At 49.6% G+C, this 16,384-nt stretch overlaps 7 non-coding genes and 1 pseudogene across 7 annotated transcripts; all 8 read left to right on the forward strand.

Annotated features, from left to right (window-relative positions):
- Nucleotides 1-873: 873 nt before the first annotated feature.
- Nucleotides 874-1,066, forward strand: LOC135491911 (U2 spliceosomal RNA). The gene has a single exon (XR_010447989.1). It is a non-coding gene; the product is annotated as a U2 spliceosomal RNA (small nuclear RNA).
- Nucleotides 1,067-1,985: 919 nt separating this feature from the next.
- Nucleotides 1,986-2,178, forward strand: LOC135491912 (U2 spliceosomal RNA). The gene has a single exon (XR_010447990.1). It is a non-coding gene; the product is annotated as a U2 spliceosomal RNA (small nuclear RNA).
- A 921-nt stretch (nt 2,179-3,099) lies between these two features.
- On the forward strand, nt 3,100-3,292 carry LOC135491914 (U2 spliceosomal RNA). The gene has a single exon (XR_010447992.1). It is a non-coding gene; the product is annotated as a U2 spliceosomal RNA (small nuclear RNA).
- Nucleotides 3,293-4,214: 922 nt separating this feature from the next.
- LOC135491915 (U2 spliceosomal RNA) lies at nt 4,215-4,407 on the forward strand. Its single transcript, XR_010447993.1, has one exon. It is a non-coding gene; the product is annotated as a U2 spliceosomal RNA (small nuclear RNA).
- Nucleotides 4,408-5,329: 922 nt separating this feature from the next.
- LOC135491916 (U2 spliceosomal RNA) lies at nt 5,330-5,522 on the forward strand. The gene has a single exon (XR_010447994.1). It is a non-coding gene; the product is annotated as a U2 spliceosomal RNA (small nuclear RNA).
- A 923-nt stretch (nt 5,523-6,445) lies between these two features.
- On the forward strand, nt 6,446-6,638 carry LOC135491917 (U2 spliceosomal RNA). Its single transcript, XR_010447995.1, has one exon. It is a non-coding gene; the product is annotated as a U2 spliceosomal RNA (small nuclear RNA).
- Nucleotides 6,639-7,560: 922 nt separating this feature from the next.
- Nucleotides 7,561-7,658, forward strand: LOC135491855 (U2 spliceosomal RNA; annotated as a pseudogene).
- A 4,044-nt stretch (nt 7,659-11,702) lies between these two features.
- Nucleotides 11,703-11,894, forward strand: LOC135491807 (U2 spliceosomal RNA). Its single transcript, XR_010447920.1, has one exon. It is a non-coding gene; the product is annotated as a U2 spliceosomal RNA (small nuclear RNA).
- The last annotated feature ends 4,490 nt before the right edge of the window (nt 11,895-16,384 follow it).

Consider the following 16,384-nt stretch of genomic DNA (forward strand, 5'->3'; position numbering starts at 1 on the left):
TTCCCTTTCCCATGCCTTACCGAGCTTGGGAGGGGGAGGGGTCGGGGTGGGGGTCCTGGGGCCAGGTGATTCAATTAAACTAAATATGTATCAGAAGCTAGGCAGATCAAGAACAGATACCGGTACAGTTGTGTGTGGGCATTAAATCAAGGCAAGAGTTTGGTCGAATAACCTCGTGTCCGAGCTCTGTCTGGCGCCTAAATGGCTTCCTGGCCGCAGACGACCTCCCTGGTGACGGGAAGCCCCTGTGACGATATCGATGACGTCACCGCAGCCAGGCAGCCACGTGTCCCTGGCGACAGTGGCGACAGTGACGTCAGTGAGGGCTCAAACTGGCCGTGCTCGACGTTCAGGGCCGAATTTGGCACTCGAACGGGGGGAGGGGGGGGGGGGCACCCGCCAGTCGAAAGAGCAGCGCCAGGCCTACATGAAACGCGTGTGAAAAGGTGGGCATGCTTGGAATAGTTCTCCGTCGGTTGCCGTTGGAAGATTCGCTTGGAAATAACTTGCTCACCGCCTCGATTGGCTTGTGTCGTTCCGCGCGGTGTTTGCGACCTACATTCAGACGCCCTAATCGGACGGACTCACCTCGAACTCCCAGGGCCCGCGAAGCCAGTCACACGCCCAGAACAGCTTGGCCACCGCGGGACGAGGCGCGTCCTTCGACTTTCTAAGGAACTACTGTGCTGGGGGGGACACTCCTCGCTCCACGGACAATTTGCCTTGTCGATTCCCGAGGACACTGGCACCTGCAACGTCGTCTGCTGCCATCTGGCGTTGACCAAATCAACTACGTCACACGCAGCCGAAACGTCACGGCTTGGACAATTCACGCCGTTTGCAACATGTAGAATTTTCGAAGCCGACGCCGGCATCGCTTCTCGGCCTATTGGCTAAGATCAAAGTGTAGTATCTGTTCTTATCAGCTTAATATCTGATACGCACCTCATTGAGGTGCTTCGATATTAAACTGATTTTTGGACCTCGGCGAGATGTCAGGGGCTTGCTCCGCTCTCGCCACGGGTTGGCCTGGTATTGCAGTACCTCCAGGATCGGCCCATAATAAACAAACCAACAATAGACCTTTCCCCAAATGCCCTTCCCCATTGTTAACTTCCCTTTCCCATGCCTTACCGAGCTTGGGAGGGGGAGGGGTCGGGGTGGGGGTCCTGGGGCCAGGTGATTCAATTAAACTAAATATGTATCAGAAGCTAGGCAGATCAAGAACAGATACCGGTACAGTTGTGTGTGGGCATTAAATCAAGGCAAGAGTTTGGTCGAATAACCTCGTGTCCGAGCTCTGTCTGGCGCCTAAATGGCTTCCTGGCCGCAGACGACCTCCCTGGTGACGGGAAGCCCCTGTGACGATATCGATGACGTCACCGCAGCCAGGCAGCCACGTGTCCCTGGCGACAGTGGCGACAGTGACGTCAGTGAGGGCTCAAACTGGCCGTGCTCGACGTTCAGGGCCGAATTTGGCACTCGAACGGGGGGAGGGGGGGGGGCACCCGCCAGTCGAAAGAGCAGCGCCAGGCCTACATGAAACGCGTGTGAAAAGGTGGGCATGCTTGGAATAGTTCTCCGTCGGTTGCCGTTGGAAGATTCGCTTGGAAATAACTTGCTCACCGCCTCGATTGGCTTGTGTCGTTCCGCGCGGTGTTTGCGACCTACATTCAGACGCCCTAATCGGACGGACTCACCTCGAACTCCCAGGGCCCGCGAAGCCAGTCACACGCCCAGAACAGCTTGGCCACCGCGGGACGAGGCGCGTCCTTCGACTTTCTAAGGAACTACTGTGCTGGGGGGGACACTCCTCGCTCCACGGACAATTTGCCTTGTCGATTCCCGAGGACACTGGCACCTGCAACGTCGTCTGCTGCCATCTGGCGTTGACCAAATCAACTACGTCACACGCAGCCGAAACGTCACGGCTTGGACAATTCACGCCGTTTGCAACATGTAGAATTTTCGAAGCCGACGCCGGCATCGCTTCTCGGCCTATTGGCTAAGATCAAAGTGTAGTATCTGTTCTTATCAGCTTAATATCTGATACGCACCTCATTGAGGTGCTTCGATATTAAACTGATTTTTGGACCTCGGCGAGATGTCAGGGGCTTGCTCCGCTCTCGCCACGGGTTGGCCTGGTATTGCAGTACCTCCAGGATCGGCCCATAATAAACAAACCAACAATAGACCTTTCCCCAAATGCCCTTCCCCATTGTTAACTTCCCTTTCCCATGCCTTACCGAGCTTGGGAGGGGGAGGGGTCGGGGTGGGGGTCCTGGGGCCAGGTGATTCAATTAAACTAAATATGTATCAGAAGCTAGGCAGATCAAGAACAGATACCGGTACAGTTGTGTGTGGGCATTAAATCAAGGCAAGAGTTTGGTCGAATAACCTCGTGTCCGAGCTCTGTCTGGCGCCTAAATGGCTTCCTGGCCGCAGACGACCTCCCTGGTGACGGGAAGCCCCTGTGACGATATCGATGACGTCACCGCAGCCAGGCAGCCACGTGTCCCTGGCGACAGTGGCGACAGTGACGTCAGTGAGGGCTCAAACTGGCCGTGCTCGACGTTCAGGGCCGAATTTGGCACTCGAACGGGGGGAGGGGGGGGGGGGCACCCGCCAGTCGAAAGAGCAGCGCCAGGCCTACATGAAACGCGTGTGAAAAGGTGGGCATGCTTGGAATAGTTCTCCGTCGGTTGCCGTTGGAAGATTCGCTTGGAAATAACTTGCTCACCGCCTCGATTGGCTTGTGTCGTTCCGCGCGGTGTTTGCGACCTACATTCAGACGCCCTAATCGGACGGACTCACCTCGAACTCCCAGGGCCCGCGAAGCCAGTCACACGCCCAGAACAGCTTGGCCACCGCGGGACGAGGCGCGTCCTTCGACTTTCTAAGGAACTACTGTGCTGGGGGGGACACTCCTCGCTCCACGGACAATTTGCCTTGTCGATTCCCGAGGACACTGGCACCTGCAACGTCGTCTGCTGCCATCTGGCGTTGACCAAATCAACTACGTCACACGCAGCCGAAACGTCACGGCTTGGACAATTCACGCCGTTTGCAACATGTAGAATTTTCGAAGCCGACGCCGGCATCGCTTCTCGGCCTATTGGCTAAGATCAAAGTGTAGTATCTGTTCTTATCAGCTTAATATCTGATACGCACCTCATTGAGGTGCTTCGATATTAAACTGATTTTTGGACCTCGGCGAGATGTCAGGGGCTTGCTCCGCTCTCGCCACGGGTTGGCCTGGTATTGCAGTACCTCCAGGATCGGCCCATAATAAACAAACCAACAATAGACCTTTCCCCAAATGCCCTTCCCCATTGTTAACTTCCCTTTCCCATGCCTTACCGAGCTTGGGAGGGGGAGGGGTCGGGGTGGGGGTCCTGGGGCCAGGTGATTCAATTAAACTAAATATGTATCAGAAGCTAGGCAGATCAAGAACAGATACCGGTACAGTTGTGTGTGGGCATTAAATCAAGGCAAGAGTTTGGTCGAATAACCTCGTGTCCGAGCTCTGTCTGGCGCCTAAATGGCTTCCTGGCCGCAGACGACCTCCCTGGTGACGGGAAGCCCCTGTGACGATATCGATGACGTCACCGCAGCCAGGCAGCCACGTGTCCCTGGCGACAGTGGCGACAGTGACGTCAGTGAGGGCTCAAACTGGCCGTGCTCGACGTTCAGGGCCGAATTTGGCACTCGAACGGGGGGAGGGGGGGGGGGGGCACCCGCCAGTCGAAAGAGCAGCGCCAGGCCTACATGAAACGCGTGTGAAAAGGTGGGCATGCTTGGAATAGTTCTCCGTCGGTTGCCGTTGGAAGATTCGCTTGGAAATAACTTGCTCACCGCCTCGATTGGCTTGTGTCGTTCCGCGCGGTGTTTGCGACCTACATTCAGACGCCCTAATCGGACGGACTCACCTCGAACTCCCAGGGCCCGCGAAGCCAGTCACACGCCCAGAACAGCTTGGCCACCGCGGGACGAGGCGCGTCCTTCGACTTTCTAAGGAACTACTGTGCTGGGGGGGACACTCCTCGCTCCACGGACAATTTGCCTTGTCGATTCCCGAGGACACTGGCACCTGCAACGTCGTCTGCTGCCATCTGGCGTTGACCAAATCAACTACGTCACACGCAGCCGAAACGTCACGGCTTGGACAATTCACGCCGTTTGCAACATGTAGAATTTTCGAAGCCGACGCCGGCATCGCTTCTCGGCCTATTGGCTAAGATCAAAGTGTAGTATCTGTTCTTATCAGCTTAATATCTGATACGCACCTCATTGAGGTGCTTCGATATTAAACTGATTTTTGGACCTCGGCGAGATGTCAGGGGCTTGCTCCGCTCTCGCCACGGGTTGGCCTGGTATTGCAGTACCTCCAGGATCGGCCCATAATAAACAAACCAACAATAGACCTTTCCCCAAATGCCCTTCCCCATTGTTAACTTCCCTTTCCCATGCCTTACCGAGCTTGGGAGGGGGAGGGGTCGGGGTGGGGGTCCTGGGGCCAGGTGATTCAATTAAACTAAATATGTATCAGAAGCTAGGCAGATCAAGAACAGATACCGGTACAGTTGTGTGTGGGCATTAAATCAAGGCAAGAGTTTGGTCGAATAACCTCGTGTCCGAGCTCTGTCTGGCGCCTAAATGGCTTCCTGGCCGCAGACGACCTCCCTGGTGACGGGAAGCCCCTGTGACGATATCGATGACGTCACCGCAGCCAGGCAGCCACGTGTCCCTGGCGACAGTGGCGACAGTGACGTCAGTGAGGGCTCAAACTGGCCGTGCTCGACGTTCAGGGCCGAATTTGGCACTCGAACGGGGGGAGGGGGGGGGGGGGCACCCGCCAGTCGAAAGAGCAGCGCCAGGCCTACATGAAACGCGTGTGAAAAGGTGGGCATGCTTGGAATAGTTCTCCGTCGGTTGCCGTTGGAAGATTCGCTTGGAAATAACTTGCTCACCGCCTCGATTGGCTTGTGTCGTTCCGCGCGGTGTTTGCGACCTACATTCAGACGCCCTAATCGGACGGACTCACCTCGAACTCCCAGGGCCCGCGAAGCCAGTCACACGCCCAGAACAGCTTGGCCACCGCGGGACGAGGCGCGTCCTTCGACTTTCTAAGGAACTACTGTGCTGGGGGGGACACTCCTCGCTCCACGGACAATTTGCCTTGTCGATTCCCGAGGACACTGGCACCTGCAACGTCGTCTGCTGCCATCTGGCGTTGACCAAATCAACTACGTCACACGCAGCCGAAACGTCACGGCTTGGACAATTCACGCCGTTTGCAACATGTAGAATTTTCGAAGCCGACGCCGGCATCGCTTCTCGGCCTATTGGCTAAGATCAAAGTGTAGTATCTGTTCTTATCAGCTTAATATCTGATACGCACCTCATTGAGGTGCTTCGATATTAAACTGATTTTTGGACCTCGGCGAGATGTCAGGGGCTTGCTCCGCTCTCGCCACGGGTTGGCCTGGTATTGCAGTACCTCCAGGATCGGCCCATAATAAACAAACCAACAATAGACCTTTCCCCAAATGCCCTTCCCCATTGTTAACTTCCCTTTCCCATGCCTTACCGAGCTTGGGAGGGGGAGGGGTCGGGGTGGGGGTCCTGGGGCCAGGTGATTCAATTAAACTAAATATGTATCAGAAGCTAGGCAGATCAAGAACAGATACCGGTACAGTTGTGTGTGGGCATTAAATCAAGGCAAGAGTTTGGTCGAATAACCTCGTGTCCGAGCTCTGTCTGGCGCCTAAATGGCTTCCTGGCCGCAGACGACCTCCCTGGTGACGGGAAGCCCCTGTGACGATATCGATGACGTCACCGCAGCCAGGCAGCCACGTGTCCCTGGCGACAGTGGCGACAGTGACGTCAGTGAGGGCTCAAACTGGCCGTGCTCGACGTTCAGGGCCGAATTTGGCACTCGAACGGGGGGGGGGGGGGGGGGGGGCACCCGCCAGTCGAAAGAGCAGCGCCAGGCCTACATGAAACGCGTGTGAAAAGGTGGGCATGCTTGGAATAGTTCTCCGTCGGTTGCCGTTGGAAGATTCGCTTGGAAATAACTTGCTCACCGCCTCGATTGGCTTGTGTCGTTCCGCGCGGTGTTTGCGACCTACATTCAGACGCCCTAATCGGACGGACTCACCTCGAACTCCCAGGGCCCGCGAAGCCAGTCACACGCCCAGAACAGCTTGGCCACCGCGGGACGAGGCGCGTCCTTCGACTTTCTAAGGAACTACTGTGCTGGGGGGGACACTCCTCGCTCCACGGACAATTTGCCTTGTCGATTCCCGAGGACACTGGCACCTGCAACGTCGTCTGCTGCCATCTGGCGTTGACCAAATCAACTACGTCACACGCAGCCGAAACGTCACGGCTTGGACAATTCACGCCGTTTGCAACATGTAGAATTTTCGAAGCCGACGCCGGCATCGCTTCTCGGCCTATTGGCTAAGATCAAAGTGTAGTATCTGTTCTTATCAGCTTAATATCTGATACGCACCTCATTGAGGTGCTTCGATATTAAACTGATTTTTGGACCTCGGCGAGATGTCAGGGGCTTGCTCCGCTCTCGCCACGGGTTGGCCTGGTATTGCAGTACCTCCAGGATCGGCCCATAATAAACAAACCAACAATAGACCTTTCCCCAAATGCCCTTCCCCATTGTTAACTTCCCTTTCCCATGCCTTACCGAGCTTGGGAGGGGGAGGGGTCGGGGTGGGGGTCCTGGGGCCAGGTGATTCAATTAAACTAAATATGTATCAGAAGCTAGGCAGATCAAGAACAGATACCGGTACAGTTGTGTGTGGGCATTAAATCAAGGCAAGAGTTTGGTCGAATAACCTCGTGTCCGAGCTCTGTCTGGCGCCTAAATGGCTTCCTGGCCGCAGACGACCTCCCTGGTGACGGGAAGCCCCTGTGACGATATCGATGACGTCACCGCAGCCAGGCAGCCACGTGTCCCTGGCGACAGTGGCGACAGTGACGTCAGTGAGGGCTCAAACTGGCCGTGCTCGACGTTCAGGGCCGAATTTGGCACTCGAACGGGGGGAGGGGGGGGGGGGGCACCCGCCAGTCGAAAGAGCAGCGCCAGGCCTACATGAAACGCGTGTGAAAAGGTGGGCATGCTTGGAATAGTTCTCCGTCGGTTGCCGTTGGAAGATTCGCTTGGAAATAACTTGCTCACCGCCTCGATTGGCTTGTGTCGTTCCGCGCGGTGTTTGCGACCTACATTCAGACGCCCTAATCGGACGGACTCACCTCGAACTCCCAGGGCCCGCGAAGCCAGTCACACGCCCAGAACAGCTTGGCCACCGCGGGACGAGGCGCGTCCTTCGACTTTCTAAGGAACTACTGTGCTGGGGGGGACACTCCTCGCTCCACGGACAATTTGCCTTGTCGATTCCCGAGGACACTGGCACCTGCAACGTCGTCTGCTGCCATCTGGCGTTGACCAAATCAACTACGTCACACGCAGCCGAAACGTCACGGCTTGGACAATTCACGCCGTTTGCAACATGTAGAATTTTCGAAGCCGACGCCGGCATCGCTTCTCGGCCTATTGGCTAAGATCAAAGTGTAGTATCTGTTCTTAATTTGAAGTTCTAAATCTGACTTTAATTTTGCTTCGGGAAGGAACGATAGAGGGACGGGGACTTTGTTACCAGGGGACATCTTGTATAAAAAGCTTTGGCAGGAGATTATAGATTTATTAAATATTAAAGATGCATTTAGGGATTTAAATCCCACGGTAGATAGTTTCACTTTTTATAGAGGCCAAACTAGGTCCAGAATTGACCGTATTTATACGAATTTAAAGGTAGGTAAGGTAGATCATGTCCCACTGGTTTTTACAGACCATTACGGTGTGTTGGGTGCGGTAGAAAGTACAGGGAAGAAGAAAATGGGAAAGGGATTTTGGAAAATTAATAATAGCCTATTAGGGGAAGAGGGGACAGTAAGGGAGGTAACACAGTTTTGGAAGGGTTGGCAAAAAAGGAAGGGAAATTTTGGGTGTCCAATAGAGTGGTGGGAGAAGGGGAAACAAAAGTTACAGGGGATCTTCAAAAGGAATGGTAAGAGGGTGAACAGGGAGAGAGGGGAAGGTATTTTAGCTTTGGAGAGGGAGTTGGACTTTTTGGGGAAGGAGAGGGACAGAGGGATGGACATTACAAGGCGGTGGGGGGAAGTAAGAGGGGAATTGAGCAAATTGGAAATGGCAGATTTGGAGGGGGCAAAAGTGAGGGCGGGGGCAAAATTCATAGAGGAGAGGGAAGCACCGACCACTGATTTTTTCAAGGTAGAAGTGAGGACAAAGACAGTTATTGATCAGTTAAAGGATGAAAATGGAAAGGTTTTAGAAGAACAAGATGAAATTTTAAAAGAGGTACAAAGGTTTTACGAGAATTTATATAGGAAAGGTGATACGGTAAAGGTGGCTAGGGACAGGTTCGCATCAAAAATCCATAAGAAACTAACTGGGGAACAACAAAATAAATTGGAGGGTTTGTTATCTACAGGGGAGGTTTTGAGGGAATTAAAAAATATGAAGGCGGGAAAATCACCGGGGATTGATGGGTTAGGAAAAGAGTTTTATTTGTATTACTGGGAGCTATTGGGGGACGATTTGGTAGAGACTATAAATAATGTATTTTTACGGGAAAAACTGGGGGGAACGATGAAAACGGCAGTGATATCTATTTTGTTCAAAAAAGGGGATCCGAGGGATATTAAAAATTATAGACCTGTAAGTTTGCTAACGGTAGATTATAAGATTATCACCAAAGTTTTAAAGTCGAGACTGTCGGGGGTCATGGGCGACCTAGTGCACCCTGATCAGGCATGCGGAGTCCCCAAAAGATCAATCAATGATCAACTGTTCAATATTCAAACCGTCATCGAACATGCGGCGGACTCCGGGGGTGCACTGGTGGCCGTTGACCTCCGAAAAGCCTTCGATTTAGTATCTCATGAATGGCTATTTCAATGTTTAGAGACCATGAGGTTTGGCCGAAATTTTATGAGATGGATGAGGGTGCTGTATGATGCGCCGGAGAGTAGGGTGCTGGTGAATGGATTCCTGTCAGGGACATTCAGGGTGGGCAGATCAGTTAGACAGGGCTGCAGTCTGTCCCCGCTGCTGTTTGTACTCTGCCAGGAGCCGCTCGCCTGCGCCGTGCGCTCCGACGAACGGGTGCGGGGCATTAAGCTGCCTAACGTAAAACAAGAGGTTAAAAACATTGCCTTTGCGGATGATGCCACGCACCCGATTGCAGCACCCTGTATACGAGCTCTATTCTCCATATACAATGATTTCGGCCAAGCCTCGGGGTCTGATATAAATATATCAAAGACAGAAATATTATTGTTAGGCGGTTTTTCGCACCAAAACATCCCTATAGAGTACAGGAAATATATAGTGAAAATTTCAAACATTTTGGGGATACCCTGGAACAAGGCAGGGCCTTGTGGGAAGACATATTGGAAGAAAATCATGGAAAAAGTGGGGAAAACAATAAAGTTATGGGAAAATAGACACCTGTCCTTTATAGGGAAAGTTTTGGTGATAAAAACCGTCCTCGTTTCTAAATTATGGTACGGAGCGAGAATTATGAAATTGCCAATGAAATATTGTACCGGGTTTGTGAAATTATTGTTTAAATTTTTATGGTCAAACAAAATGGAATTGATTAAAAGAAGCACTATGGTGCAGGCAATTGAAGATGGAGGGGTAGGGATGCCGCATGTAGCCAGTAAATGTCGGGCCCTGTTCATGGAAAGGTTAAAAAGACTCTACCACGTACAAGACGAGGGGGTCACACAGCCATGGATAGGGTACGGCATTTACAAAGCGGGCATAACACTGCGGCATCACTGCCCCGAAATCGCCAAAAATACTTATATGCACAGAGTTATTGGTAGACACGGTGTGTGGGAAGAGGTTTTATACCAGTGTAAAGCGGCAAAGTTGGGTATGGGTAGGTCACAATGGGTTAAAATCACAGCTGCTGCTTTATATGAGAAAATTATGAAAAACGGGGTTCAAATCCCACATACCGTGTGTACCAAAATGTATAATATCAACTGGAAAAAGATATGGAAAAACATATGGCACAACAAAATTTTATATAATAATGAGAAAGAACTATTTTATAAATTTGTACACAGAGCATTACCTGTAAAATCCTTGTTTAAATATTTGCCAAATATCCAGAAGAACTGTGCGAGGTGTAAAATGCAGACGGAATCCATGAAACATGCTTTTTATGATTGCGCTACGATACAGCCTGTTTTGAACTCGTTGTCAAATTTGTCAAGAATACAAGGATGGCCAGCGCCAACCTGGGAAAATATCACATGTCCGGTTTTTGCAAATAGCAAAGGGGTAGATAAAATAGTGGGGGTTTTGGGGATTTATATTCACACGATTTGGACAGGGAGAGCCAGTCTTTGGCAGGGGAAAAATCGAAATGAGCAAAACGAATTCGACAACAGAGTTCAAAACAGACTGTAAGGGGATTCCCCACAATGTGGGAATGGTATACGATTTTAAAAATTCACGTCGTTAGCGTATCGGCTTGCTAGCCTGTCGGGAACGTGCATGATTCGGACGCGGGAGGTCCCGGGTTCGAACCTGCCATATTCCACTGTTCAATTTCCTTCAAAAATATATTTTTTCCCTCTTGTTTTCTTTTTCCTTCATTCTTTTTGCATTTTACATCTTGCATAGTTAGTTGTAAATATTGTAAATATATGTATATAGGGTATTAATTGAACGCACGCACAGAAATGTGAATTTTAAAACATAGTATAAAATTTTTTGGCGACTTAGATTAGCCCAGTTCCCAAGCAGGGGTCAGAATGAGACCAGATGGATGGTCTCGACCCCTTGCACTGGGCGCACATATGTATATACTTGCCATTGAGCACTATAGGCACATTGTTTTAAACATGAGTTATGAATTATGTTATTAATTTATGTTTTAAACCTTTATGTTTTATGTTATTATGTTATTATTTCATGTTAGTATGCCTTCAATTTACACTGGCACGTTTTATCCACATTGATTTAATCAGATAATTAAATGTTCCGTTTCTATTGGTGCTACAACAAAAATAATAAAATGTTAAATATCAAAATGCAATAAGTGGTGCCAATAGTTTTGAATATTCCGTACACGTATATACTTGGTGCTCACATGTTAATTAATTCTTCCATTAGTGCTAAAACAAAAAAAGTAAACAGTTAAGATTATAAAGTGAAAATTAGTTTCAATGGACATTATTTGGAAGGCGTATATGTATGTATGTTTTGTAAATACTAAGTCTGGGTTCACAGAGAGCGTAAGGGGAGTACTGTGGGGACGGCAACGGGCCGTTTCGGTGCCGGGGTCGGCGACACAAAGTATGACGTCGGTCTGGGCATCGGGACGGTTCGGGGGCGGCTTCGCAGTAGTCCCCCAATTCCATATGGAGTACTGTGGGATCGACGGGGCCGTCGCGACGCCGAGTGCTGTCTCGCCAATAGGGCTTTCAGCACGGGCGTCGGGACGGCACCGGACGGGCTCACAGTAAAATAATGAAAAATTTTAAACAAATAGATACATCTTTTGTAAAACCCCTGTATACAGTAATTGTAAATGAATAATTGTATATGCCCGTTTGGATACGTGAAATAAAAGATACCCACTGCGGGTTTATGCTGCAAAAAAAAAAAAAAAAAGTATCTGTTCTTATCAGCTTAATATCTGATACGCACCTCATTGAGGTGCTTCGATATTAAACTGATTTTTGGACCTCGGCGAGATGTCAGGGGCTTGCTCCGCTCTCGCCACGGGTTGGCCTGGTATTGCAGTACCTCCAGGATCGGCCCATAATAAACAAACCAACAATAGACCTTTCCCCAAATGCCCTTCCCCATTGTTAACTTCCCTTTCCCATGCCTTACCGAGCTTGGGAGGGGGAGGGGTCGGGGTGGGGGTCCTGGGGCCAGGTGATTCAATTAAACTAAATATGTATCAGAAGCTAGGCAGATCAAGAACAGATACCGGTACAGTTGTGTGTGGGCATTAAATCAAGGCAAGAGTTTGGTCGAATAACCTCGTGTCCGAGCTCTGTCTGGCGCCTAAATGGCTTCCTGGCCGCAGACGACCTCCCTGGTGACGGGAAGCCCCTGTGACGATATCGATGACGTCACCGCAGCCAGGCAGCCACGTGTCCCTGGCGACAGTGGCGACAGTGACGTCAGTGAGGGCTCAAACTGGCCGTGCTCGACGTTCAGGGCCGAATTTGGCACTCGAACGGGGGGAGGGGGGGGGGGGCACCCGCCAGTCGAAAGAGCAGCGCCAGGCCTACATGAAACGCGTGTGAAAAGGTTTACTCCAAGTTTACTCCAAGTCAGGTCGGGGAGCAGCACGTGCCATATTCGTTTATTTATTTCGTTGATTTCGTTGATTTCGTTTAGCACTATGTGACGTTTTACAGCACCGATTCCGTTTTAGTTGGACCTTTTGTGAACAATTCGTTTTATTCAGTTGGCTGGAGCCTTTGTGTGGACCGAGTTTTAAGCCTTTGTGTTTCTGCACCAATTATTTTAACTTGCCAACGCCTAGGGTGTACATACACTGTACATACACTGTAAATAACGTTTTAAGTCATGGCGTCGACGTATGCCGGCGCCGTGGCATATCAAGATGGGGCCTATGAGGCAGAAGTTATTGAAGTCATTAATAGAAGCGATAGGTCGGTTGACTATAGAACTAATAAGGACGATGGTGAAATTAAACAGTACAAGATTGTGAAGGCATTGGTAGAAAGGGGAATCCCCATAGAAAGTATAAAAACAGTGATGAAAGTAAGCCAAGGGCACTTTAGTGTGAGATTCGAGAAGGGGGACCCCCAAATGGAGGAAGCCCCTGCAGTGCTAGAAGTAGACGGGGTAGGGTTATGGATGGAAAAGGCCATTGACTTTGAGGTTAAGAGATTCCACACTAGTCGCTATGTAAAAATCCATAACTATCCGGGAGAGTGTGATGTAGAATGGGTGAGGGAAGGGTTGCAAAAATACGGACTGGTGAAGGCAGTAAAGAGGGAGATGTTAAGAGAATACGGGACGGTTGAAAGTGGAACTGTGACGGCTATAATGAATGTGGGGGCAAAGGTCCCCAAGGTGATATACATCAAAGGAAACCGATTCCGAACATGGTACAGGGGACAAGAAGATGAGCTAAGGGGTGAATCCACGTGTTATAGATGTAGGAGAAAGGGGCACTATCGATATGAATGTACAGAACTGTTAGGAGTAGGAGAGGAGCAGAGTGAGAAGGAAGAGAGACGGGTGAAAAGTGTGGTGAGGAGTGTGGAAAAGGAAGGAGAGAGAAGCATGGTGAACAACGAGAAGGAGTCGATTGACGGGAAAGAAGAGAACGTAGCTGGCAGGTCTGAGGAGTTGGGAGTGTGTGTCGAAGATGGCGAGACGGAGAAGGGTGACGGGGAAGGAAATGGAGGCGCGGGAGAAACGAATGTCGTGAAACCGGGAGAATGGAAGAAAGTGGTGAAGAATAGGAGGAGAGGGGAAGAGTCGGTGTGGGATACGCCCACAGAAGTGCAAGATAGGTTGAGAACAGCAAAAGAAGTGTTAGAAGACAGTGACAATGAAGTAAGGGACTTATCGAGACCCCTAAGCATCGATTTAGATTCACCAACGAATGTGGAAAGAATTTTGAAGGGTTTTGCGGGTAGCAGGCCGACTACTCCCGACGGGGATGCAGAGCGGCGTGAGGGCACTGCCAAGAGGGGCAATGATAGGGTAGAAAAAAGCCCAGAAGACCGATCTGTTAAAGATCAAACTACACCGGTGGTCAAAAAGCCCAACTTGGGGGTGCCACCACGCCCGAGGCGTAGCCCGCCAGGGAGGGGTCGGAATGTGCCTGCAAAACCCTTCAAACATTAACTTAATGGATCCTCTCTTTATTTTCATCTGTATATTAATGGCGGTAACTGTGGTCTCAATGAATGTGAACGGGTTATATGAAAAAAGGACGAGTGTTTTAAATAAAATAGTAAGGTTAAAGTGTGATGTGGCATGTATACAGGAAGTGCATGTGGTGCCGGACAATTTGGGACCATGGATTAATCGGAACTACGGACTTCATTTCTATAGCAGTAGCCAGGCCCACGCAGGCGCGGCCATCATTACCAGAACTGCTGTAGAAAGGGAGTTTGTAGTTCCAGGGGGGTTAGAGGGGAGAATATGCCATGTGCGCCTGGGGTCCGGCACGCATGTTCTCTCTGTATACATGCCCACACAGAATCCAATTAAAAACCACGATAAAGCTATAATCTTCTGTCAAAAGCTAAAAGAGTATGTGAGGAAATTTAGGGGGGAACAGTGGATTTTAGGGGGGGACTTTAATTTTGCTTCGGGAAGGAACGATAGAGGGACGGGGACTTTGTTACCAGGGGACATCTTGTATAAAAAGCTTTGGCAGGAGATTATAGATTTATTAAATATTAAAGATGCATTTAGGGATTTAAATCCCACGGTAGATAGTTTCACTTTTTATAGAGGCCAAACTAGGTCCAGAATTGACCGTATTTATACGAATTTAAAGGTAGGTAAGGTAGATCATGTCCCACTGGTTTTTACAGACCATTACGGTGTGTTGGGTGCGGTAGAAAGTACAGGGAAGAAGAAAATGGGAAAGGGATTTTGGAAAATTAATAATAGCCTATTAGGGGAAGAGGGGACAGTAAGGGAGGTAACACAGTTTTGGAAGGGTTGGCAAAAAAGGAAGGGAAATTTTGGGTGTCCAATAGAGTGGTGGGAGAAGGGGAAACAAAAGTTACAGGGGATCTTCAAAAGGAATGGTAAGAGGGTGAACAGGGAGAGAGGGGAAGGTATTTTAGCTTTGGAGAGGGAGTTGGACTTTTTGGGGAAGGAGAGGGACAGAGGGGTGGACATTACAAGGCGGTGGGGGGAAGTAAGAGGGGAATTGAGCAAATTGGAAATGGCAGATTTGGAGGGGGCAAAAGTGAGGGCGGGGGCAAAATTCATAGAGGAGAGGGAAGCACCGACCACTGATTTTTTCAAGGTAGAAGTGAGGACAAAGACAGTTATTGATCAGTTAAAGGATGAAAATGGAAAGGTTTTAGAAGAACAAGATGAAATTTTAAAAGAGGTACAAAGGTTTTACGAGAATTTATATAGGAAAGGTGATACGGTAAAGGTGGCTAGGGACAGGTTCGCATCAAAAATCCATAAGAAACTAACTGGGGAACAACAAAATAAATTGGAGGGTTTGTTATCTACAGGGGAGGTTTTGAGGGAATTAAAAAATATGAAGGCGGGAAAATCACCGGGGATTGATGGGTTAGGAAAAGAGTTTTATTTGTATTACTGGGAGCTATTGGGGGACGATTTGGTAGAGACTATAAATAATGTATTTTTACGGGAAAAACTGGGGGGAACGATGAAAACGGCAGTGATATCTATTTTGTTCAAAAAAGGGGATCCGAGGGATATTAAAAATTATAGACCTGTAAGTTTGCTAACGGTAGATTATAAGATTATCACCAAAGTTTTAAAGTCGAGACTGTCGGGGGTCATGGGCGACCTAGTGCACCCTGATCAGGCATGCGGAGTCCCCAAAAGATCAATCAATGATCAACTGTTCAATATTCAAACCGTCATCGAACATGCGGCGGACTCCGGGGGTGCACTGGTGGCCGTTGACCTCCGAAAAGCCTTCGATTTAGTATCTCATGAATGGCTATTTCAATGTTTAGAGACCATGAGGTTTGGCCGAAATTTTATGAGATGGATGAGGGTGCTGTATGATGCGCCGGAGAGTAGGGTGCTGGTGAATGGATTCCTGTCAGGGACATTCAGGGTGGGCAGATCAGTTAGACAGGGCTGCAGTCTGTCCCCGCTGCTGTTTGTACTCTGCCAGGAGCCGCTCGCCTGCGCCGTGCGCTCCGACGAACGGGTGCGGGGCATTAAGCTGCCTAACGTAAAACAAGAGGTTAAAAACATTGCCTTTGCGGATGATGCCACGCACCCGATTGCAGCACCCTGTATACGAGCTCTATTCTCCATATACAATGATTTCGGCCAAGCCTCGGGGTCTGATATAAATATATCAAAGACAGAAATATTATTGTTAGGCGGTTTTTCGCACCAAAACATCCCTATAGAGTACAGGAAATATATAGTGAAAATTTCAAACATTTTGGGGATACCCTGGAACAAGGCAGGGCCTTGTGGGAAGACATATTGGAAGAAAATCATGGAAAAAGTGGGGAAAACAATAAAGTTATGGGAAAATAGACACCTGTCCTTTATAGGGAAAGTTTTGGTGATAAAAACCGT

This window comes from Lineus longissimus, chromosome 7, assembly GCF_910592395.1.
Source record: "Lineus longissimus chromosome 7, tnLinLong1.2, whole genome shotgun sequence".
Taxonomy (NCBI): Eukaryota; Metazoa; Nemertea; class Pilidiophora; order Heteronemertea; family Lineidae; genus Lineus; species Lineus longissimus.